This window comes from Oxyura jamaicensis, chromosome 1 (assembly GCF_011077185.1).
Source record: "Oxyura jamaicensis isolate SHBP4307 breed ruddy duck chromosome 1, BPBGC_Ojam_1.0, whole genome shotgun sequence".
NCBI lineage: Eukaryota > Metazoa > Chordata > Aves > Anseriformes > Anatidae > Oxyura > Oxyura jamaicensis.
In genome coordinates, this window is record NC_048893.1 from 182,076,039 (window position 1) to 182,100,074 (window position 24,036).

General features: G+C 41.2%; 1 protein-coding gene across 1 annotated transcript in view; it reads right to left on the reverse strand.

Moving 5' to 3' along the window:
• Positions 1-13,684, reverse strand: part of FRY (FRY microtubule binding protein) — a 235,655-nt gene extending 221,971 nt beyond the window's left edge. The window contains exon 1 of the mRNA XM_035324770.1: positions 13,564-13,684. The gene's annotated coding sequence lies outside the window, so the exon portion shown is untranslated. The remainder of the gene's footprint in view (positions 1-13,563) is intronic.
• Between the last annotated feature and the right edge of the window lie 10,352 nt (positions 13,685-24,036).

The following is a 24,036-nucleotide window of genomic DNA, read 5'->3' on the forward strand; positions in this document are numbered from 1 at the left end:
CACGAGGTGGATGCTACACGGAGCAGAAAGTTGTCTTCCTCAAATCTAGCCACTTTCCTAAGTATAACATATAAACAAGTCTAGAAGTATGGTACTACTAAAATACATCTTCTAGTAATTGATGTTTTATGTCATACAACTAAGAAAGTAAAGTTTCAGTGCGTAAACTTGCAATTGTTAAACATTCTGCACCAACTTTGACCCAAAAAGAGAACAGTGTTAGCTTACCTACAGGAATTTTAACTTTACCACTATAATTTAATTGATAACACTAACAGATTTCTGCTGGAAGTACTGAAAACTATTAGCGTCTTGAAATGAGACCATGTTGGCAAGACCTGTCATAAAATTTAGATTGACTTAATTAAAAAATAAGGAAAACACTTCCTAAGGGAAGAAAAAAATAATATTTGAAATAAGAGCAAATAAAACCAACTGCCACTTGAAAAATCTTCCCTTGAACAAACTTGGGCATTTGATGTTATGTAAAAAATGCTGTTTGCTATCTCTCACTATCACCCCCAGCTAGCCTCTACAACCTTTGTGGTTAAGTGGTGAAACTCTTGTGATGAGCATTAACAACAAGGCTATGCCAGAAAGGATTATTTCCCCATTTAACAGATTTTTCCATCTGACCAGCAACAAAATCCAGAAGGCTTTCTGAATCGTACGGAGCATGATGAAGACTCACTGTTGGCATTCTTTTGCTTCAATTGTAGAGCAGCATTCTAGTCCTGGTATCTACAAGTTTAAGGTCAAATAAAGCAAGCTAGAGGGAGTTTTTCTGCAATAGTAAAAAGAAAAAGCTCGATTAATCTGATTTTTAAAAATCACCACCACCTACCCACCTTTCTGCCCTGCCACCATCCGCATTACGCACATTAACACACACAGTTTTCAAACTTTGTAGGCTGAAAACAAAGAAGAGGTCAGACAGTAACGGGACACAGTACTGCTGGATTCTGACTGCTAAGATGAAATGGAAGTTAAATCAAAATGAAATAGCTCAGACTTGATTAAAAATGGCATCACTATCTATTCAAAGATAGATAGGAGAACGTTCCAACTTTTAAGATGTTTTTAATCTAGAAGGTTACTTGTCATAACAGACTGGATCTGGCCCAAACTGACATTAAAGCCTAATGCACTCAGTGATGTTGAATGAGATTGCTCCTTCCAGCCACATGGAGGATACAGACAAATTTTAAAAGAATTACAGTACAGCAGCCTCTATCTTAAAAATTCATTTAATAATGCTTCTAGTCTCATTAAAAGCATCTAATGCTATAAAATTTCTGACTTCAGTATTTTATTCATGCTATTTCTGAGGACTTATTTCAGAATGTAATGGGATTATTTGGCTCGGATATTTTACAACAATTTTACAGCCAGCATGGACTTGATTCAGTTGCCCCCATACACACATCTAGTGCTGCCTGAGATGCTGTAGTGAGTCCTGGTCCTCTGGTGCCAACTGAGGAAGGCACAGGTCTCACGTGAGTGACATTAGAGGTGTATTTTACATGGTCTTGTTTGGGACAAAAAAGCAACTGAAGAACTTCCCTTCAGTATTTTGAGGGAGGTTAAGCAGGTATCTGGACATGCTTCAGGACACTCAAATGGGCACGGGACAGAGGTTTCTGAGATGTCCCTCTGTGAAATGAAGGCTTATGAGAAAACACTGAAACGTGCCCCAAAACCAGCGATGTGGGTTCTTCACCCCTCTTTCAACAGCATCTGGCAGCGCGGTGCTCGTAGCAAGAACACCTTACCACGCCGCCCTCAACAATTTCACTCAATGCCTCATTAACCGCAGAGCTCCCACTGCCAGCAAGGCGGGAGCTATCGGAACAGCTCATATTAGTGCTTCATCTAATCCAGCACGCTGGCTATTCATTAGCCTGTGGCAGATGGCTTGACAGAAGGTGCAAGAAATTCGACGGTGGACAGCTCTGATCGCAAGCGTGCGTTTGCAGTCGCTCCATCTACTTCGCCTGTGTTCTGAAGCACAAGGATTATACAGCAGAAAGGACTTCGAAAATACTCAAGTCACTCCTGTATTGCATACATAGGTCACATTTAAGCATCTAATCTTTTGTTGTAGAAATACCAGTATCTCCTCATCGCTCAGATATTTTTGTCAGTTAATTGCACCAACTAATTACACACCGCGTAGAAAGAACTTCTTACATATTTGAGGTTTTTTGACCTCATTACATGCTTCACTCTTCCATTAAAAGTGGTAGACAAAACACACAATTCCCTTTCCTCATAAAGGCTAGCTTCTGCATCTAGTTCAAAGTGGAAAAAGTTTAAAAGTGCCAACCTTCTCCATCTTGCTTTATATGGAAGGTTTTCCAAAGCCTACTTAGCACTGTTGCCACTCTCCAACTTCTATTTCTGTTCTCTTTCTGGACAGCAAATGGCTGTACATAAACACACATCTTCCTGTCTTTGCTGACAGCTAATTCACAGGATTAAAAAAAAATAAATAAATTGGAGGCCTGGATTATCTAGTAAACCATCAAAACAAATGAATGTTTACTTTGATGTCTCAATGTATTTTATTTTATTCCTTTTGTTAAGGAGTACTTCCTAATATGTTAACACACTTATTCAGAACCTTCTGTAAATTCCAGTAAGCAAAGTACTTCACAATCTGCAAGTGTTTTTTCAGCGTGATGCTATTTTTTTACCCAGTACTGTATCATAGTATCAATACTGATACCTATAAATAGGTAACAATTTAGTTATTGCCTTTTGCATTCTTTTTCAAGCACAATTTTCATGATGTAGTAAAATGCCAATCTGAAATTTTTAGCTACTTTAACTGACGCTGTAATAATTCCACAGTCCCACAAACCATCTATAAAAACTGCCTGCCACAGCAATGCGTGAATATGGCTTATGTGGCACATTAAGGATGGATCTGCTCTTCTCCATCTCCCAGAGGGGAAAAAAAATACCACCCCATGCAATTTAAATCTTTGAAAAATAAGAGAAAACCAGCTCAGCCATTTCTGCTTTTCCTTCAGTCACGAACAGTAGCAGGAATTAGAAGAAGAGTCATAATATTACAGATTGCTTCAGGCATCATGTGAATGCTGCTGTTTCTCAGATGGAGTCAGTGACCTAAGTCCCACCAGGGACTTCATCACTCATGTTGTTCTAGGGTCCTGGGGGCAGCACACGGATACTCCCAAGGGATGTGAAACAATCAGGCTACTGAAGGAACAGAGCCTCATTTGTGGACAGTAGAACCTTAGACACTCCCACCATAAACCTCAAAGCTAGGTATTAGCATGTGAATTGCTAGGCGGTATTATTAAGGGAGAAAAGACTAAATGCTTAGGGCAGCTACAACAAGCTTCCCACTGCATGTTTCCCTCCGCTGACAAATGTGACAGTAGGAACCAAAGGAACCTTGACCTTTTCTGTTTTTATAATTAACAACGCATAAAAAAGCAGGTCTCTTTAAATATGCTTATAAATTTAAATTGCTAATTCACTCAAAAAAAGTGGGAAGCAAGCAAAAAACAATAGTGTCATGATATTAAATAGCTGTATTTACACCAAACCTCGCATACTGTTCAATCTATCAGGGATAACAGTATATTCCTGACGGTTCATTTTGGCCTTAAATTAGCATAGATTGCACTAGCATTTACAGCAGAAACCTAATGCAGACTTCAGATGAACAGTCTTGTTTCCCCACCCATTTTAATGAGAGAAAGAAGGGAGAAAAGAGAAAGAAAATCCCTAAACCACAGCCTTCATCTCTGAAGCTTTATAATTTAAGGACAAAAATAGGAACGTTTAGCAATATATTTGCTCAGAACCAAATCTAATCCATAGCCATGATACCCATGCAGGAGCTGTTCTTTCCTCTGGATGTTACTTCCAAATCACCAACCTCCAGTGGCTTGCTAAGAGAAGAATTTCCACTTAGTCTACTCCAGGGACTAACAAATCACTTAGAACAGCTTCTTCTAAATTACACCAATAACAAATGGGTATTTGCATAAACATAGCATCATAGGATGCTTTGGCTTGGAAGGGACCTTAAAGCCCACCCAGTTCCAACCCCCTGCCATGGGCAGGGACACCTCCCACCAGAGCAGGTTGCCCAAAGCCCCATCCAGCCTGGCCTTGAGCACCTCCAGGGATGGGGCATCCACAGCTTCTCTGGGCAGCCTGTGCCAGGGCCTCACCACCCTCTGAGGGAAGAACTTCTATCTTGTATCTAATCTAAACCTCCCCTCTTTTAGTTTAAAGCCATTCCCCCTTGTCCTATCACTACACACACTGGACAAAGAGTCCTTCCCCAGCTTTCCTGTAGTCCCCCTTTAGGTACTGGAAGACCTCAATGAAGTCTCCCTGGGGCCTTCTCTTCTCCAGGCTGAACAACCCCAACTCTCTCAGCCTGTCTCCATAGGAGAGGTGCTCCAGCCCTCTGATCATCCTCGTGGCCCACATCTGGACTCACTCTAACAGGTCCCTGTCCTTCCTGTGCTGGGGGCCCGAGAGCTGAACGCAGGGCTCCAGGGGGGTCTCACCAGAGCAGAACTGAGGGGGAGAATCACCTCCCTTGGCCTTCTGGCCACGCTGCTTTTGAAGCAACCTAGCATACGGTTTGCTTTCTTGGCTACAAGCACACATGAGCCTGACTTCATTCCCCCCATGACAGAGCTGCTCCACACCACGGCCGCGTCAGCCTCACGGCCCAGGGCTGGCCCCCGAGCTGGAAGCGCAGCCATGCGAAGCAGCCTGTGGGGTCTGACTTGGGCCTCCTGTCCTGGCAGGAGGCAGACCCACACTTCTTGGCCTCCCAGGAGACAGCTTGGTGGCTCTGCCCCTGCCTCCTGCTCTCGGCAGCACCCCAAAGCAGCTCCAGCTGGACCTTGTCTTTCTTGAGGGCAACTGCTCTCCCCTCCTCCTTCCAAAAACATTTAATCTGACCCAAAGGACAACAGCCAGGGCTAAATACGTAGGCAGTTTTCCATCTAGGAGACAGGACACTGGATGCGTACAAGAAAATGGAAACAAATTATGTATTTTTACCTTCTGAGATGACATTAGCAAGCATTTCATTAACTGCAAGCACAATACAAAACTATTTTTGTCCTGAAGGGCACCTGCTTGTGTCCTCTTGAGACTGGTGTAAATGGCCATAGTCCATTTCCTTGCCATACTTAGCCTGTGGAAGAAATATCACTGCAGCATGGCTTTGCTAAGCCTATGTAAGGAAAGAATGGCCTTGTTCCACCTCTCACTGATAAAAATCACAGTTAAAACCAGCAAATTAGTTCCAGCTAAGAAATCATGCAACAAATGGTAAGAATCTATTCAAAAAGCAAGTTTGACATAAGTTGGAGTAACATGACTCTTTGAAGAATGTATTAAAAATGGTAGGCACCCAGTTAGTTATATGCCATACTTCAGCTGGGACACTGATTTTCCAAAGGCTTTACCTGGTCCATGCTTCTTCTCCCTTAAATACTAATTTCTTGCCCTTTATCCTTTATTATGCTCTTCATCCACCCCTTCTGTATCCAAATCCCTACCACCACCACCACATACCTTTGCATAAATCTGTCAGTTTTCCTTAATTTATGAATTCCATTTATTTTTACAATCTTTGCCTTTCCTTTTCTATTTGACTTCTGGATTTTGCCCTCCCCTCTCATCTCCCGTTTATAGTTCAAGACGAAACTGTTGAGGATGTACAGCATGTCAATGTCAATAGCACACTTCTGAGTGCTGCCAAGATTTAATTATAATTAATCATTATTGACAGAAAATGCCATTCCATTATCCTTTCTGCAATTAAAAGAAATAGGAAATCATCCCATAACAAATGAAAAATCAATATCTGATTTTCGGAGTATGGATTAATTTCAAGATGACTTCTGTTAAAAGTTCCAGACAAAACTGGCTAAAAGACACTGAAACTGGCCAAAACCTAAATAACGTTTCATAAAAATCCTCCCTGCCTAAACTGAATCAAACGTTGTGTTGGGGTATTTTTAATAAACTGCAGGAGCTTTGTATTTGTACTGTACATTAAAGCTGTTTTTTCCAACAGATGCCCTAATCCCACATGCGAGACTGTACACTCCTCGTACAAACTCCTGCAAAGATTTTCAGGATCAGGGTATTAAGCTGCAAGACACACACTCATCAAAATGCCTTGCCCGAATAAACGCTAGCTATTACAGCTTTCGAAATATCCATGAAAACTTAGAATTTATGGAAAAAAAATCATTTTTAGAAATGTGGGTCAGACATTTAATTAAAAATAGACCAGTGCTTTTAGTAGTCTCCTGATGGTAACAGGCATTTCAAGAAATATTATCTGGTTCTGGCACATTTTGAACTTCTCATGCACATAAAATTTTCTTTTTTTTGAGATATATCTCCTTAAGGAGAGCATCAGAGTCCCAAGTGTTGTAGAATAATTGAAACACAGAATTCAGGTCTGCTTTGCTAAAGCTAAGAAGCTTATGTGATCATGAGGTCTGCGAACATGTCTCTCTCTTCCCCTCCCAATAGTTTTCAACTGCTTGGCAAATACTACCCATTTTTGCCAGTAATGGTGACCTCAAATGCAGTTAACTTACTACATGCTTTAGGGAAACAGACTGTCAAGTAAAGAACATGCTTCCAATGAACGGCTCCAGTAAATGAGATACAGGCAGGAGCACGGATTCACATCATATTACACATCAGCAAAGTACACATGGAGAGAAATTTTACCGGGCCTTCAGTGCAGCAAAACCACTGATCATCAGATGAACCATAAGAATTCAGAAGAAATTCGTAAGAATTCATGAGAAACTGAGCTTGAATGGCACCAGACCTCACAGGATGACAGGCTTGTTATTGATAACAACCACAGTTAATCAGGAGACAGAAGAAACTGGCAAATATACTATGATAAATGCAGATGATATTAGTATTTTTTTATTCTAAATCTTCTAACAAAGATTGTCTAATGAAAATTTTTAATCGTCACAATAGCCTCTCTTTCAGAGCAGCAGTACTGGCAAGATCTCAAATAAGCAACACATACAACTCTTTATGGATATAAAATGCAGAATGTTGAGGTACTGAAAATGTTCGCTTAATAGTGACCAAATTGGAAGTGCATCTGTAGACTAATCAGGACCAATCAAACAATTTCAGAGCAAATTCTGATTAAATTCATGCACACGCCTTTCCTTCTAACTCATGTCAAAGCTCATCACACTGGAGAGAACAAACAAGAAACAAAACAGATATCGATGAGTTCTGTAAAGCCTGTTAGAACTACTTTATGTAAGGTGGGGAATCCCATACATCACTGCTTATTACAGACATATGTCGGGGTATTACCTGGTCCCTGTTTCACCCTCAGCACCAATGCTAACTGCAGGATCACTTGTGGCACTTCATTACGTGCACAGAGGTTAACGGCACAGCTCTCAACCAGCAGCAGGAAGGGTGTCACTCTCAACAAGTCAGCCGTCTTTTATCATAGTAGAAAGTCAGCTTGCTTTCCTTTCTGAAAGGCTCAGTTTGTATTTTCTTTATACTAAGTACAAAAGTACATAGCATTTTTTCCAACAGCATCTATGCAAATTATTTTTGCTTTCTTATGGAATTAGTTTTTAATACAGACAGATGAAAGAAACTATTTAGTAATAAAAAAGATGTAGTAGCTGATTTCATCCCTGAAAACATAAAACCCAGCTATGCTGTTTTTCATTAGCTTCTCAGGTGTAGATATGATGATCACAGTGAAAATCTGTAGGATTTCTACAGTGGATGTAGTGCTCCATTCCCAGACAAAGCCTTCCATGAGTTGAGATAAGGTTCTTTTTCAGAGATCTATTATGCAAAGAGCATATATTTGAAAACCAACGACTAGCTAAGTAAGTACACCTAGTATTTTGTTCAGTAGACAGCAGTATCATACAGCACTGCTGAATGTCTTTACTCCCTTACATACGTAGCAAAGAGAAAGGTTCCCATCTGACTCCGGAGGGATGTTCAGGAGTGGATTCCTACACCATGCTTGCATGTCCTGTCATGGCCTGGTCTGGAGGTTATGCAATTTCTGCTCCAAGAGAAATCACGTACTATGACACAAAGAATAAAATAAATACACATCCTAACAGTCACTCATTTAGCAATGAAGACTGGCACATGTATTTAAACTCCTCTCAAAGTACTCTAATTATCTGTGCTCTTACGTAGTTGAAATAAAATGCTTTACCACATACTACAAGGTAGTACTCTGTAGACTTTAGCAACAGCATTCATAGCATCAGAGGCACATACTTTGTTCCAGCTTTTTTAAAAATATGACAAGGGATTTATAAGACTTTTTTTTTTAAGTACAAATTTTCAAGAATTGAGTCTCAAGCATGAAAGTGAACACATACTAACTACACTTTTACCTCTAGGCTTTCAGGCATCTGCTTAAAACATCTAAGGACATTTTTTTTGGTTGACATGGATAAAATGTCTAGGAAAAAAAAGTTGATAAAATCTACAGTTATTACCAAGGCAGTATTAGGAAAGAATACTTCAATTGTCATTGGAGAAAACAACATTTTAAATATAGTTCTACCCCTTTTGACTGTACAGTCAATAAAATTTCCCCCCTTGTTTCCCCAGACTGACAGTGACACCTCCAGCAGCCTCCTGCCATGGATTCCTGCAGCAGTGACATGGCTGGCAGGGAACAGCATGTGCAGTCCTGTTGAAAACACTCTGTGTTCCATGGAAAACAGGTTTTAATGACAAATTGCTACAAATATTAGCAGCCACACACTTAAACTGGTGGAGGTGCCTTGGGATTAGCACAGCAGCCCACTGATTTCCAGTCTACAAGAGGCTGACCCTAATGCAGGAACCATGGCAGTCATTTCAGGGCCAGTGTGGAACACATATGTAAGCCATGGATTTCTTTCTGGAAAAAAAGATATGCAAAACCATCCAACCCACCTCACGCAGAAGCCACAGGAGCACTTATTTGGAACAATACTGTGCAATTTCCATCAAAGTTCAAAAGTACATGTCCTCAAAGGTAGTGTGGAGCCTGTCAGAAGCCTGTAGATGGTACTGCAGAATTTCACCAGCAAACTGTAAACCTTTCAAAAGTGTCCACAGGGCTGCATGCAAAGGCTGTAATGTTTGGAAAAGTCAGCAAAAATTCCTAAGCAATACCATAAGAAATCTGTGCTTATGTTCACAGGTAGCATTTACTGAATAAAACTGACTGGTACCACTCTACTCTACCAGTATTCACAATGCTCTACCAGTATTCATAAATACGTGGTCACATCGCACAGAATGCAATTTTACCAGAAGCTACCAACACCTGGAATTTAGGATTATTCAGAAATGGACTGTAAGAATAAATGTTAGATGATAAGCATCCCCCGTTCAGCAGGATACTGGAACTGAGTGATATTCAGAAACAGTTTGCATTTTAACAGTGCTTTTTTGGCTGTTAAGCTGATACATGACTCTTCCTTCTTACCTGAATAAAGATCTCTAGTAGCTCAGGAATAAGAAACTAGTAAGTATCAGGCCAGAGGGTCATTTTAGATGTGCTTGTTGATGCTGTTTGTATATAAAATACTTGAACACTCCCTGGGACAGCTGATGGAACACAAACTTCACAAGTTTCCCATGCCCAACACAAAAGACCTAACTAGGAAGCATGAATACAGTCTCTGCGTGTTAAATAGTAATTACAAAAGCACCTTCAATTCCATGGGAGAACCTGGGAATAACTCACAAACTGGTGATAACGGGAATCTGAGAAGCAGCTTCTCTTCCAGACCTTGCTCCAACACAAACAGAAAGGGAATCTGAAGCCGGGCAGTTTCATACCCGGGCTAGTGTCGGAAGTGCTGCATTTCCAAGTGGCAAGATGTGGGCAGAAGCATCTCTTTTCCCTTAAATGTTACATTAGCCCTAATCATCGAATTTAGTGGAAGAACTTCAGTGAATTTGGCCTGAATCTGTGAACAGTCTGGCATCAAAAACAAGTAAGCAAGCAAACACCTGGCATAAACTTGCTGCCCCCCAAAGCAGCCACAGATACAGGCTGGCTAATTACATCAGCAACAAGGATGTCCAAAATTATCATAATTATGCATACCATCTGAAGAGGCCATTAAACTTCGTTAGCTGGGTTCCAAGCCAACTCCAAACTAAAAAGCATCAGGTTCACCTTGAATGTGGGATGCAAATTTGTTCTTATAATTCCCACTGGTGCATCTGTTGTTAGTCATCATCACAGACCCCAGGTTTAATTTAGCACAGCCGTTCTTGTACTCAGTCCTGGACCACAAAAGCTGAAACTCTCTGAGCTGCATTATGGAACCCTCTCCTATAACGATCCTTTTAAAGAGATCAACAGGCTTTCTGTACACGTTATGGTAAGCAGAACATTCATGAGTCTAACAAGTGCATTCCCAGTTTTGTGTTCTTGTTGAAATTCAGACTGAAAATTATTATATGAATCACTGCTGTCCTCATCTGCTTGCAGACATGTGAAGCCTCCCCTTCCAAGATTCCAACTTAGCGACGATGCAAATCGTTCTCAAATACTGTCAAATCAAATAAAGCCTTTACACCCTCCCCAGAAGTTTTATTTTATCAGAATGTAACATGGAATGAGTTAGTTTACTTTACCACAATGACCCGCTAACACGAGATTCATACACACTAGAGAAAACAAACTAAGCAGTTTACTTTTGAAACAGAAATTATTTTAAAAGCCCTAAAATACCACCAGTGGCAAATTTCCAAATCTCAAATATATAATATAGAGCTTGGTGAACCTACAGAAGAGATTTATGCATGTCATGAATATATAATACTTGCAGAACTAAACTGAAAAGCCAAAAACAAACAAACAAACAAAAAACCCACCACCCACAGATGTGATTTGTGATTTCTCCCTGAAGTGGAGGCTCACTGTAATTAGTGCAAGCCAATGAGCATAACTGTCAGGTGTTCCAGTCATTACAAAATGGCAGATGCTATCTGGAAAAGTAAGTTAAATTATTTATCAAACAATCCAAATATCCTCAAATTCAGTGCAGCCGGCCAAACTGCTTCTAATAAATTATTTGATATGGCTCTAATGGAAAAGGACGAGCTATTCTGAAGTATTCGCTGTTAAGCAGCATGATACTAATGTTTTGAAATTTTACCCAGACATGTCCAGAAGTGACACACCATGAATCACGTTACAAATGTATTCTACTGCTCTTGAAATATTATCAGCAACATCTAAGAATCTATGCAAATGAAGAAACAAGTAATTTTGGCAGTCATGTGTCACAATGGAAAACATGGAGATTTTTATTCCACACAGCCTAAAAACACGTGTTTTTTTTTTCCCACTTAACCAAAGAAGGTGCCCACATCATTCACCTCATCAACAGCGCTATAAATATCAGCCAAGGCTTCTCTAGAGCATTAAACAATGCCCATATAGTACAAAGGCAACTTCCTAGTAATAACAGGTTGTACTCCATTGTTCAAAGCACACCCCTTCTCAAGGAAAATCTATGTCAAGATTACAGTTGAAAGCTTTCCTTTCATTAAAAGGAGTTGACTCTTCGTCATTCCAGTGAGCTTTGTGACACTGCTAATGGTAAAAGGACTCTAGCAAAAAGTAGGAACAAATTGTCTCACATGCAGGTTAACAAACACAAGGCAAATAGATGCACAAAGGTGGATAAATTATTTGAGATGTTTATTTGATTAAAAAAAGAAAACAACAAAGAGTCTTAATTGATGTTAAGGTGTTTACAAATATTGAATTAATATGCTAATTTATTTAACTGCATTCAAATAAATAGGAAGTGTTAAAATAAAATTTGGAAGGAATAAATTTCCTGTTTATGAATATGAAATCTTGCAATTATACTCAGAATGATGTCACGAAGCTATCGGTGCATTGGTCCAAAACTCTGGTATGTTTTCTACTAACTCCTGGGACTGCAGAAGCACATGGCTACGATCACCCACAGACAGATGCAGCCCAGGTGCCAGCGACTGGACAAGGGGAAAGAAACAAACTGCAACACAGGAAATCGCCACTAGATAAAGAAAAAACCACACCAGGACAAGGGTGGTTAAACAGCAACACCACCACGGCCAGAGAGGTGGTGGAATCTCCCAACCTCCAGCCCAGGAGATGCTCAAAACTCAGCTTGGCAAGGCCTGAGCATCCTGATCCAATGGACCTGCTTTGAGTAGGTGACATCCAGAGGTCCTTTACAACATAACATACTCCATGATTCAACAAATGCATGCCTTTTTCTTAAAATTCATTTTTCTCTTGGATATACGCTTTTCCTTTTTCATTTACACTCTGTCTCCCATTATCTACACTGGTTTTAAAATAAAACTCCAAATTTTCCTTTGTGACAGAAGTGGTATAAACTAGTACTAATATTTGGCTCAATAAAACTAATCGTTTTATCGCTAAGACCAGCTGAAATACAGCAGCTACAAAAATAAAAAGGCTGATTTACAAGATGATAAACAAGAGCGCCTGTTAGCACTCCTACCTGCATCACTAACACGTTGCCGATGTTCTGAACAGCAGTGACAGTACAGAAGAAAATTACAGCTCAGAACCCCTCAAGTAACCCTATAAAAGGCTTGCCACGTGCACACACAGATCGGGTGTTCATATATCTATTTAAATATCTATACGTGTGTGGCTGAGACCTTGCGTCTCATTCTGAAGACACGGCCGTGGAGGAGGACAAAGTGAGGACACCTTCATCCCATCCTTGGAGGTGTGACCTTAAAGCTTTCAGGATAAAGTAAAAGCACCCAGCACGTACCTGTGGATATTATCTGACCCGCAGTTCTTTGGCTATACTACTGCTTTATTTTTTTTCCCCTCTAATATTTATATATTGGTCCTTTTTAAAAATAAAACAGCTATACACGTGGAGTTACTATTTTTATAAGCAAACAACCCGGTTACTTACAAAGACAGCACAGGACACCTGAACCAACACCTCACACCAGAAGTGACAGATTTAACAACGACTACACTGATACCCCCCCCACCCCTCCGATATAAAAAACCCACCACGGAGGCCTCCCAAATCACTTTCTCTCCCCCTCCCTACACAAGACCCACGCTATTTTTACCCACATCGGGGCGGCAGGAGCATCTAAAAATAAGTTTTGCCGGCGCACAGCCGCTGTCTGTCCGTCCGTGTCCCCCCACCCGGTGGCATGAGGGGCAGCCACCCCCCGGGGCGGCCCCGGCCCCTGCAGGTGGGGCGTCGGCGCCGAGCGGCTTTTGTCTGTTTGCGGGGCCGGGGAGACAATAAAGGAGGCGGCTGCTGCAGGGGGGAGACCCCGCTGGAGGCTCCCCGGGGTGCTGAGGGTGAGGGGATGAAAAGGGAACCGCGCCTCAGCCGCCCGCTGCCTTCCCCGGTGGCGGCGGGGACGAGCGGGCACCCGCCGCCCGCTGCCTCCCTCCCGCCTCCCTCCCTCTCTCCCTCCCTCTCTCCCTCCCTCACTCACCCGCGCCCGGCGAGCGCAGCCACCGGCGCCTCCTTCCTTGCCTCCCGCCCTCGCTCCTGTCAAGCTGAGCCCGGCCTCCCTCCGCCCAGCCCCTCCGTGGCTGTCGGCGGCGGCAGCCGGCCCAGCCCGCCTCCCTCGGCCGCGCCCCGCTCTCACCTGGGTCCTGCCGCCGCCGCCCGGGGGCAGCGGGGAGGGAGCGCGCTGTGCTCGGCACGGAGGGGACGTGCCCTCCCTGCCGGGAAAGGCGCTGCTCCGTGAGGTGTCCAGTGCGAGAACCGCGGGGGAACTGTGAGAAGAGCGGGTTTTCAGCCGGCAGTGTCGGATAATGTGCGTGGTGACAGCACGCCTGAAAGGAGTCAGTCAATAAAGACTTCAAATCAATCGTGTTTTGTACCATTTTTAGCAGTGCAAAGGAGTACGGCTAGGACCGCAAGAATACCAGTTGTGGTATAATGGTGAGTGTCTAGGTTTGGGAAATAAAAATATTGTCAGAGGTGAGGTACTGGAGCACAAGTCCTATGAGGAGCAACTGAGGGACCTGGGATTGTTTAGTCTGGAGAAGAGGAGGCTCAGGGGAGGCCTCATTGCTCTCTGCAACTACCTGAAAGGAAGGTGTGGGGAGCTGGGGGTCGGCCTCTTATTGCAAGTAACTAGTGACAGGACTAGAGGGAATGGCCTCAAGTTGTGCCAGGGAGGCTCAGGTTGGAAATGAGGAGCCATTTCTTCTCAGAAAGAGCAGTCAGGCATTGGGACAAGTTGCCCAGGGAGGTGGTGGAATCACTGTCCCCGTGGGTGTTCAAGGAAAGGCTGGACGTGGTGCTTAGGGACATGGTTTAGTGGGTGACATTGGTGGTAGGGGGATGGTTGGACCAGGTGATCTTGGAGGTATTTTCCAACCTTAATGATCCTGTGATTCTAAGATATATACCAACTTTTACTCAGTTTTAGGAAAACAGGCCTTGAAAAAATGGCTTGGTGTAATTTTATCATGAAAAACAAGTTATTCCTTGAATAGCATAGCAGGTGAGGCCTGGTGTTCTAGGGATAGACATTCCTTCTCCTGTATCCTTCCAACAAGTCTCCCTCCTGCCAAAGTCACCTCTAGTTTTTCCCTCCTGCATCTGCATCAAGTGGTCATCCATGTGCTGAGCTGTACCCATGCTGGTCAGCAGGCATGTGTCATTAATCTTTCCAAATTAATAACAGGCTCAAGTAAAACAGTGAAATTAGTGGTGACATTAATTAGTGGTATGTCTAATTGGGGTGTCTCTTCTACTTCTCTCTGGATTCTCCTGAAATTTCAGAGAACGTAGTGCCTTTGAGACTTAGGCCCCAGTTCTCCATTTGACTCGTCAAATTGATTAGACTTCAGAAGTTGTCAGCACATGCTGACAGACAGCAGGACAGAATAGCTAAATTTTCACATGATCCCCACACCATTTGGGGTTCCAGGCTAACACCAGGCCTTATATGACACAATACTTACAGTTCTTCATCTATTATAAACCACATGCTACCTTACAGTTAAACACCTCTATGGCAACAAAATTGTTGTATGACATAAAACAAACATTAATATAACTCAAACCAATTCGTTTTGAAGTTAAAACACAGAGAGTACTTATGAATGAGAATTCTTTATTTGACAAGGATGTGCTTATCGGGATGTCGGGCTAATGGGATTGTTGTCTATACATCGTCCATGCGCCACCTGTGCTGCACGTGACTGCCATGCAGCACAGACCCACTGGGAAGAACGGAGTAATAGGACTTCTGTTTTCTAGTGCCTCTCGTTGTTCTGTGATGCAAGTTCCTAAATATTTGGGTCAATGTCAGAGCAGTTAAAAAACCCTATCGTATGTTTCCTGTGGAGGTTATATGCTCAAAGTTAATATATATTCAAAGTGAGGAGGTAAAAGACTATATTTACACAGACTCAGTGCTTCAGACTACCCTGAAATCTCATCTGTCGTGTTCTGTAGGAAAACTGCCTGACAGATATCCCTGAGCACCAGCACTCCCCTAACTGTGGGGTTGCAGTTGTTTCCATTTCCCAATTAACTGGCTTCATCGGAAGTCAGTTTCAGTCCGGAAACATCTCATTTCCTCAGACCTGTATTCTAGGGTTTATTTTATGAGAGAAATCTGCTTCTTTATTTTAAACATTGACCTTTATAAGAAGTAATTAATGAAGGTAAGGTGTAATTAGCAGAAACAGAAGGGTATTCTAAGGGGATACTGGAAAGGAGTTGTCATTACCTGTAGCACCTACTGTATCTTTACAATCTTCAGTATCTCCTAGGTTGACACTAGGCTCTTGGAAAGCATCTTGCAAAATTTTGTGGGGTTGTACATCTGTGTAAGAACCCCAGTTAAATCTCTGCACCTACAACTCTCAAAAGCCACTGGCTTCCAAGAATTTAAAGGTTATACAAGCAAAATTCATCCCTGAGAGCAGTGTGGGGAACAAGTTAAATCTTGGCTGATTCCCTGGAATACACAAACCCATGCAGCTGAGCCACCAGAGGACTGATTGTAACTGCTGATTGTGCATGCTGGGAGAAAATGACTACCCTTTGGGGACAAAAGAGGAGCAGAGGGGAAACTGTGACTTAGAAAGGATTCAGTGAGCCCCTGTGTCCTCAGGGCAACCAGATTTGTAATAACATTTAACCAGGATTGCTCTTAAAGCCACAGGTTAGGCTAAATCTGTTTTTCTGATGTTTGTAGAAATTGGTTTTGATAACCGGGGGCTCCCCGTTGAATGCAACTCCATCCCACCTGTCTTTTGGGTGCTGAAGGTAGGGGCTATGCTAGCATAGTGCTTTATGGGAACATTTGTCTTTGAAATACTTGATGCTATTAGAAAGAGACTGAAATCCATTTTATCCAATGTCCTGTATCTGGCAAATGCTAGAACCAGACACAAACGGAGTTGGCTATCAAGTTGCAATATGTGAGACAGGGACTGGATAAGGGCCAGCAGCAACTACACGTCTCTCAAGTGCCCCCCCACTATGAGATTTTCACACCAAGAATGTTTTACAAGATTTGGGAAGGATATAGCTGGATATCCATGAGTCTATCTCTGTTTTGTGTGTTGGAATGATTTAGGATGGTGTTAGGATGATCTTAGTCCAGGCATTGTTATTTTCATTTTTCATGGAGCTAGGAAATTATGCAGGTGTGCATCATCCATTTTTTTCTGCCATCCTGTCCATAAAACAAAATCAGCTGTTTTTATGAACACAAAGAATATCTTATAATAGAGGCGTGATTATCTTAGTATTTCATCTATCAAGTAATTCAGTAATATCTTAAACTGGATCAAAGCCTTGCTAGAACAAGCTGCTAGGATGCAAGAGCAATGTAAGATGAAAGAGAACATGTGAATTAACAGGGATGTGATGTTGAAGGAGTGTGCATTGATGAAGGAATATAGGTGTATGTGTTGGGGTATATACTTCATGAAATAAAGTGAAATTAAGGGAAACACTGTTGAAGTGCAAGAAGTGACTGTGAGAAGTGAGGAAATACAGGGCACTGAAAACCTGGGGGAACAAGGGGCTGGGGCTTGGAGGGAGGTTAGAGTGATAGGATGGAGAGAGGTATGTGGAAGAGAGTATGGGGAGAAGGGAGAAAAACGTTTTGATGGAGAGAGACAAAGAAGGTAAAGAAGGTGTTGTGCTGATAAAAAGTATTGGGCTGCTGAATATGGGGCCTGGACAAAAAAGTATGAAGATGAAAGTTGAAGGAAATTCTGAAGGAGACAAGATAGTGTGGAAACTGGAGTCTGTGCGAGGTCACTGCATGGAAGGGGAAGGGAATGGCCTGGCTGAACTCTCCTGGCATTGTTTTCTATTATTTATCTAATGACAGTGGCAGCTCTTCATAATAATGAGTAATGATACTTAAGTCCCTTGCAAGCAAATTAGAATGCCTGTGTTCTTACGAGGATACCGAAGGTTGAATTTCCAGCCTGAAATGATTACTCACAAGGTGTGCATGCTGGCTGAAGGGCTGGAAGCCAGGCTGTCATTTAATAAAATGGCCTGCACCTTTTAAAGATCACACAGTTTGTCTGGGAGCTCTCTCTAAAGCTCAGTATATTTTAGAGTTTGAAGATGTTTTTTTCTAAAATTTCATATCCACATCTTTTGGCTTTAAAATGTCTGTTCTGAAGACTTAACAGATACTCAGAAGCCACATGTAACAGAAATTTTATAGCATAACTTCTAATGGGAAGGAATTTTGTACACTGGCAAAAAAGAGAGCGATAGAGTATGGCAGTTGGGTTCCCTTGGTTTCTTCATTTCTGTTTCCAAGGAAACGAAGAAACATGCTTGAAATGAACGTCTGGAAAAATCAGCCAGAGTTGCAAAAGATAATTTACCAGTTTGATGAATTTTATAACAAATAGTTTTTGTAGTTTGGACATTAGGGTACAGTTATAGCAGCATAGTGGTACAGTGTCTTTTGGAAGGGAGAGCAACTCTCACAGCAGCTTGCCTGGCTTGAAATACTCAACTTTCCTACTTCTCCCACTTCTTTAGTTAATGGCCTACTAAAAATGAAGGACAAGGGAAACCTTTAGACAATTTCAAAGTGATCAAATGATTCAAAATAGCATCGGGAGAAAGCATTAAGCACCTTTCTGCTTGACTCTTCCCTGACTTGTCAAAGTACACAGGGTACAAGCACTCTTCAGCTGTTGCATTGCATATATGTACTCTTTGGTAACACTCAAAGGTCAGCTCTCTTTGCTCAAAACTGTTGTGACAAGTTCTGTCATATATATGATTTTGCAAACGCCTTTTCCTACCTCAACAAATGCTACATTAACACAGAGAGAGATAAAAGGAAGTTGTTATTGTGAAGTGCTGACACGTCCTTTCTCTCCTGACATTGAGAACTATTTTTAAGTAAAGTGTAAATATCTGGAATGACATCATTTTATATTAGGCAGAACTTCCCCGTATATTTTTATTTAAGGCAACCCGAGAAAAACCTGTTTTCCTTCACTGAAGGCCAGAATTATAGAAATGCATGGAAATTACATTCTCAAATACAATCTCAATTTCCTTTCCTGTGGCTGGAAAGGATCTCTGCATTTGCTTTGCAGTCTTCAGTCCAAAAGGGCCTTGTTCAAAGCAATGAGATTTCAGGCAGGACTTTGACCACCACTAAGTCCTCAGATTTGTTAACTGACTCCTGCTGGTTTCTGTTAGTTGGAATAAGTGGGGACAGACTGAACCGGACGGTGATGATGGAGCTGGGCTCAGCATCTGTCAGATGTGAGGAAAGGAGACAAGTTTGATGGCTCCAAGATCCCTTTTGCAACATGGCACCTGGAGACTTGTGTTTGGGGGAGTTATGGAGGAAATGTGTTTTGATAATGGCCTTAATCAGTTTGTGGAGGGAGGAAACATCTTGAGGTACTTCCATTCACCATGAAGGGAGCACACATCCTTCAGATGCCTTCCACTCTTCACTTGCATCTAATTGTACAGATTTTTCTGGCAGGGGAACCAAAAGGAAGAAATCAGTTGCTAAAGTCTGAATGAATAAAACATTCCCCCTCTAAAGGACTCAGATGTGTGGTTCTCTGTGCTTTCTTACCATTTTTTTCCCAGTGCAAAGGGGGTACAAAAAGGTGTTTTCTTTTAATGACACTTAGCACAAACAACAACTCTAATTGTATGATTTGATTCAGAGCGGTTGTGAACAGGGGTCATAACTGATTGGGAAATAAGCCTTAATGAAGTAATTATAGTTGTTTACCAGGAATTACAATGCTAGACTAAGCACTGAAATGATATTCCCCACATTAGAACGTTTCAAGAAACATAAGGAATAGGGTGTTACTCACTAAATTTGCACCACACCAGCTTTGTCTGTATGCAGTGATCTGCACTGGAGAGTGACTTCGCTCAAGAACAGGACATATGCATATGGGAATCTAACTTTAGTCTGCTTTGTGTGTGGCAGCATGACCGCTGTAACAGCACATAAATACAACATATTTTTTACTTGCTAAGATTTTGAGAGAACAGAGACCCTAATTTTAGAGCTAAAGCTTCCCATGCTCACCTGCAGACTCTGTCAGGAATGGTCGTAAGCCTGGCATGGGTTAACACATTGGCTCTTTGAAGCTTGGAGAAACACCCACTGTCTCTGACTGTTAGTATGTCTTATATCAGATGTTCTGCTGTCACAGCACTGCTGGGGCTGACTGGATATTACTGCACAATGAGTCAAATAACAAATATGGTACTTTTCTCACTTACATTTCATGCTGCCGATACTGCCTGGTTTTCATAGGTGTTATATCTGTGTAATCTGAGTTTCTCCATGGTGGGAGACGAGGCCTTTATTAATGAATTAGTGATCTCAGCAGAAAATACAGGGCTGAGGTGACATGCTGAGTTACGGGTGACTTGATGAAGAGTGGAAGAGAACGTAACTGGACGTGTGTGTTGCTCCTGAAAGAGGAGCACTTGTATGAACTTTATAAAGGAAACAGAAATAGTTCATACATTTGTATGAACTCTATAAAGAAAACAGAAATAATTAGATACTGTCCCGTCTGTGCTTATAATCTAGGTGACTTAAGCAACTGTCCCAATGATTGCAGAGCCTTTTCCATTTATTACAAATGACGAAACTCTTTTGCCAATATACTAAATGGTGAAGCAATAATCAGGAGAGCCTTTTTACCTCAGGGCAAAACACTTCTCCCAATAAATCAGTTGGACAAAGAGCAAAAGTTGGAGAAGTAGCATAAAGCAGGCAGACTTCAGCCCTAGGTGTAGATTTCCTTTAAAATACGTTGGTTGCATATGTTGCAGGCACACGCATGTACACAGCCCTGTGTGTTTTCAGCTTTTTAGGTAGCCACGCTGGTGCTGAGCAGTAATTCGGAGCACCACATTCTCCTTTGCACTGTAGGCCTCAGGACTGGAAGGAAGGCAAATGACAGTAAATAATAGTCTGCTTCGGCAACTGCTGCAGCCTTTGTTTTTCTGTGGGTGGAAAATTAATTCCACAGCCCCCTCCGTCCTGCTTCCTCCTGTTCCTCCCCATCCCTCTGGTACAAAGGAATTATCTCCTTACACAACACCTTTCAGTACAAAATGGATAGCAGCGAATCTCACCTTGGTTAATGGGTGTGCTAGTGACTGCAAGCACGAGGATGAAGCAGTCCCAAATCAGCTGGCAGTGCTGTAACACTTATGAGCAACTGCCACAAAGAGGTAAAGATAAGAGCACACACTTTCTAGACTCAGAGATCTTCACAGGTTCCCCTTTCTTCTTCCTTCAGACCCAAACATGCTACAGAAGTTTCTAGGCTTCCTTTCTGACATAATTTAATTCTTTACCTGAAGTCATCATGTGAGGCACAGGGCCATAATAATCTCATGCTCTCTGTTGCTTGTGCTCATTTCACATAAATGCCTGAAGTGTTTCACCACCCTAACTTGAAAGTGGTTATTATCAAAGCGCCCCCCCCCCCCCCTTTTTTTTTTCTATTGAAATACAATTTTTGCAGCAGGATAAAAAATAATAACCTAAAAACTTGTGAGCATGCTTAGATGAGAATTAGGGAATGTGCCTTAGTGATGGGTCTCAGAAGGTCAAGTTGAAGGTTGGACTTTGTGATCTTGGTCTTTTCCAACCTGGATTAAAAAGTGATTAGATGTTTTAAACAAGGAGATAGGACAGCTTCCTTTAAACATGTTTCATTTACCGTCAATACTTAGCAATAGTTGCCTGTTTCATTCCAGAGCCTCCTTAAAAACAAATTTAAAGTCCTACTTTCTTGCATGCTGGGATGCAGCTACCTCAGCACAGATGTCTGGTGCCCTGTGAGGAGCCCTGTGGTAGCCACGACATCTGTGTGGGGTTGCAGATACGGATCAGGACCTGCAGAGATGCCTGCTCTCCTGGAGACCATGCACAGCACCTGGGCTTCTCAAGGGGCTCTAGACACCTACTTTTACACAACTGAATTGCCCCCTTTCTGGCACAGACGTGCTTAGCACAATTCCTCTGGTATGTGTTTCCAGGCTTTAGAAGCCCTAATGCTCGTTTTGTGTTTAATTTTAGTGGGAGTTTGCTCTGCAGTTTATAGAGGTTGTTTCGTTGCTCTCCTCTGTCTTTCTGTTTCCAGGAGGCTTGGTAGTTTAAAGTCTGTCTACTTCAGGAAGGTAAATGTGTGGAAGGAAGGGCCTGGATCTTTAACACAAGGAACTTTATTTTATTTTTCTCCATAGTGAAGCTCTTAAGAAGCAAGTGTTTAAATACAGGTTAAAATGTCATTTGCATGACTGAAAATTCAAAGTAATTTCATCAAATTCAGAAGCATTGTTTCAGATATTCAGTAATATGAGTGCAGAATTGATGCACAAATTTATATGGTACTTAAGATACAATAATCCTCTAATCAAATATCTAATTTAATCCCACATCCCTCTGTCTTGGTGATAAAGACAAATGCTTCTGCAGTCAGAAGTAATTATATATTACCAATTTTGATCAACTGAATTTGTGTTTTTCTATTCAGTCAAACACTTTTTATTCAGTACCCCTTGTACTGAAGTCCATTGATAACATGTTTGTCTCAGCAAGGAGCCAGGTAGGGCATGCATTTAGTCAGAGTTCACGTGATCACTGCTGGATTAGCAAAATCCCGAGATACCGATTCCTATGCCAGGCTGAGTATTTGGCACACCACTTTCTGTCCAAGTTTGCTTGCATTTACCTGTTGCTTGACTTCCATACAGATTGCAGGGTGCCAGCCTTGTTGCATAATGGGACTTTTTCATGTGATTGAGTCTGCTTTTTGCTACCAAAATGTCAAGGCTAGCACTGAAATATCCCTCTGTAGGAATATTTCAGAACTAAGACTGAAAACCTAAATGCAGTTTTCTGTACACAAACAACTTGCTTTTTAAAACTGAAGGCAGCACACCAACATGCCGTGCAACAAAATACCCCTGGCACTGAAAATCTGTGCAGTAGTATAATGCTTTGAGCGGATCAGTAATGAGATATACTACTCATATTCATAAATCTTCCTAATTGCAGGTGGAACCTAGGCAAACACATATCCTATGTTCTTTGTGGGTCCTGGCAATATAAGATTCTGGCATCTTATTCATGCTGAGAGCAAGGTCTGGTCTAAAAGGTCCAAACAGAAATACGCTCAATTCAGCATTCTTAGGAAAATCAAGGATGAGTCAGTTCTGAAGGGATTTCAGTCAGTGGTGCCAGAAAGTCTAGGTAGTTCACAGCTGAATACTAGAAAGCTAAATTTAACACTTTTTTTTTTTTTTTTTTTTTTTTTTTAAACCGGAAAAAAAAAAAATAAAATTTAATTTTTTTTTTTTTTTTTTTTTTTTTTTTTTTAATCCTGGAACAGTAAAACTTAAAGTCTGTCTGTGTTAGATTATAAACTGCTTAGTGGGGACACTGTAACTTTAAGCACATCTATACTTCTAAGTATCTGTGGCAACAGTAATAATGGCACAAATAATTTATTTTCCATTTTATATCTACTTGATTTCCACTTCCTGAAACCATGAGTAATACTGCAAGTTACCAAGATGCTGGCTCACAAAGCAACCTGACCCAGTTCTGAATCTACTTCTTGAAAGAATTTGGTCTGCCCACACGCAGTGAATGAGAACATGGTTTTGGCAAACAAATTTTTTAAAATTGCTGTGATTAATAGATTAATAAATTAATTAATTAAGAGGAAATTGACCCCCAGGGGCTTCACAAATATTTCTATGGTTTCTCAAAAGCTGAATGTATCCCTAAGAAAAAAAATATATATATATATCTGCTTTTTGAAACATGTCTGACATTCTTTTCATAAATTTTAAGTCTATTGAGCTGAACTATGAATTCAGTGATTTGTGTTTTAGTGGAAGCCAGGCAATATACAATTACATTTTGGAAGATTTTGTAAACTATCTGTTCATTAGAAAGTGTCATTATGAATATCAATGAAAAATATGTACTATTATATGTATCTGCTTTCAAGCAGACATTGTCAATAAAACCTCATACTTTATGAAAACTACCAGCTTTCTCTGTTACAAATATTTTAAAATGTTAAAACTGAAGGAAACTAATTTACTTGTGGCTGCTTGTTTACTATTTGCATTTCACTAGACTTACAAGGTGAAAGAAGACCTTTTTCAGTTTGTTTCCAAGTTTCTTATATGAATACACAGGAATAGTTGAGTAAAAAAATAGTGGTTTGTGCTAAAAATATCATTACTATTGGGTTTCAGGTCTACAGATGAAGAAGAGTAAAACAGGATTTTTTTTTTTGTTATTTTCATAGTAAATATTTTGATTCCTTTTCTCGTCCTCCTTTCTTAAAGTGGTTGTTAACATTGGTTTGAAGGGAAGAGAGGCTTTTGTTTTTGAACATCCTTTCTCCCTTTTAAAAATGCTTCGACA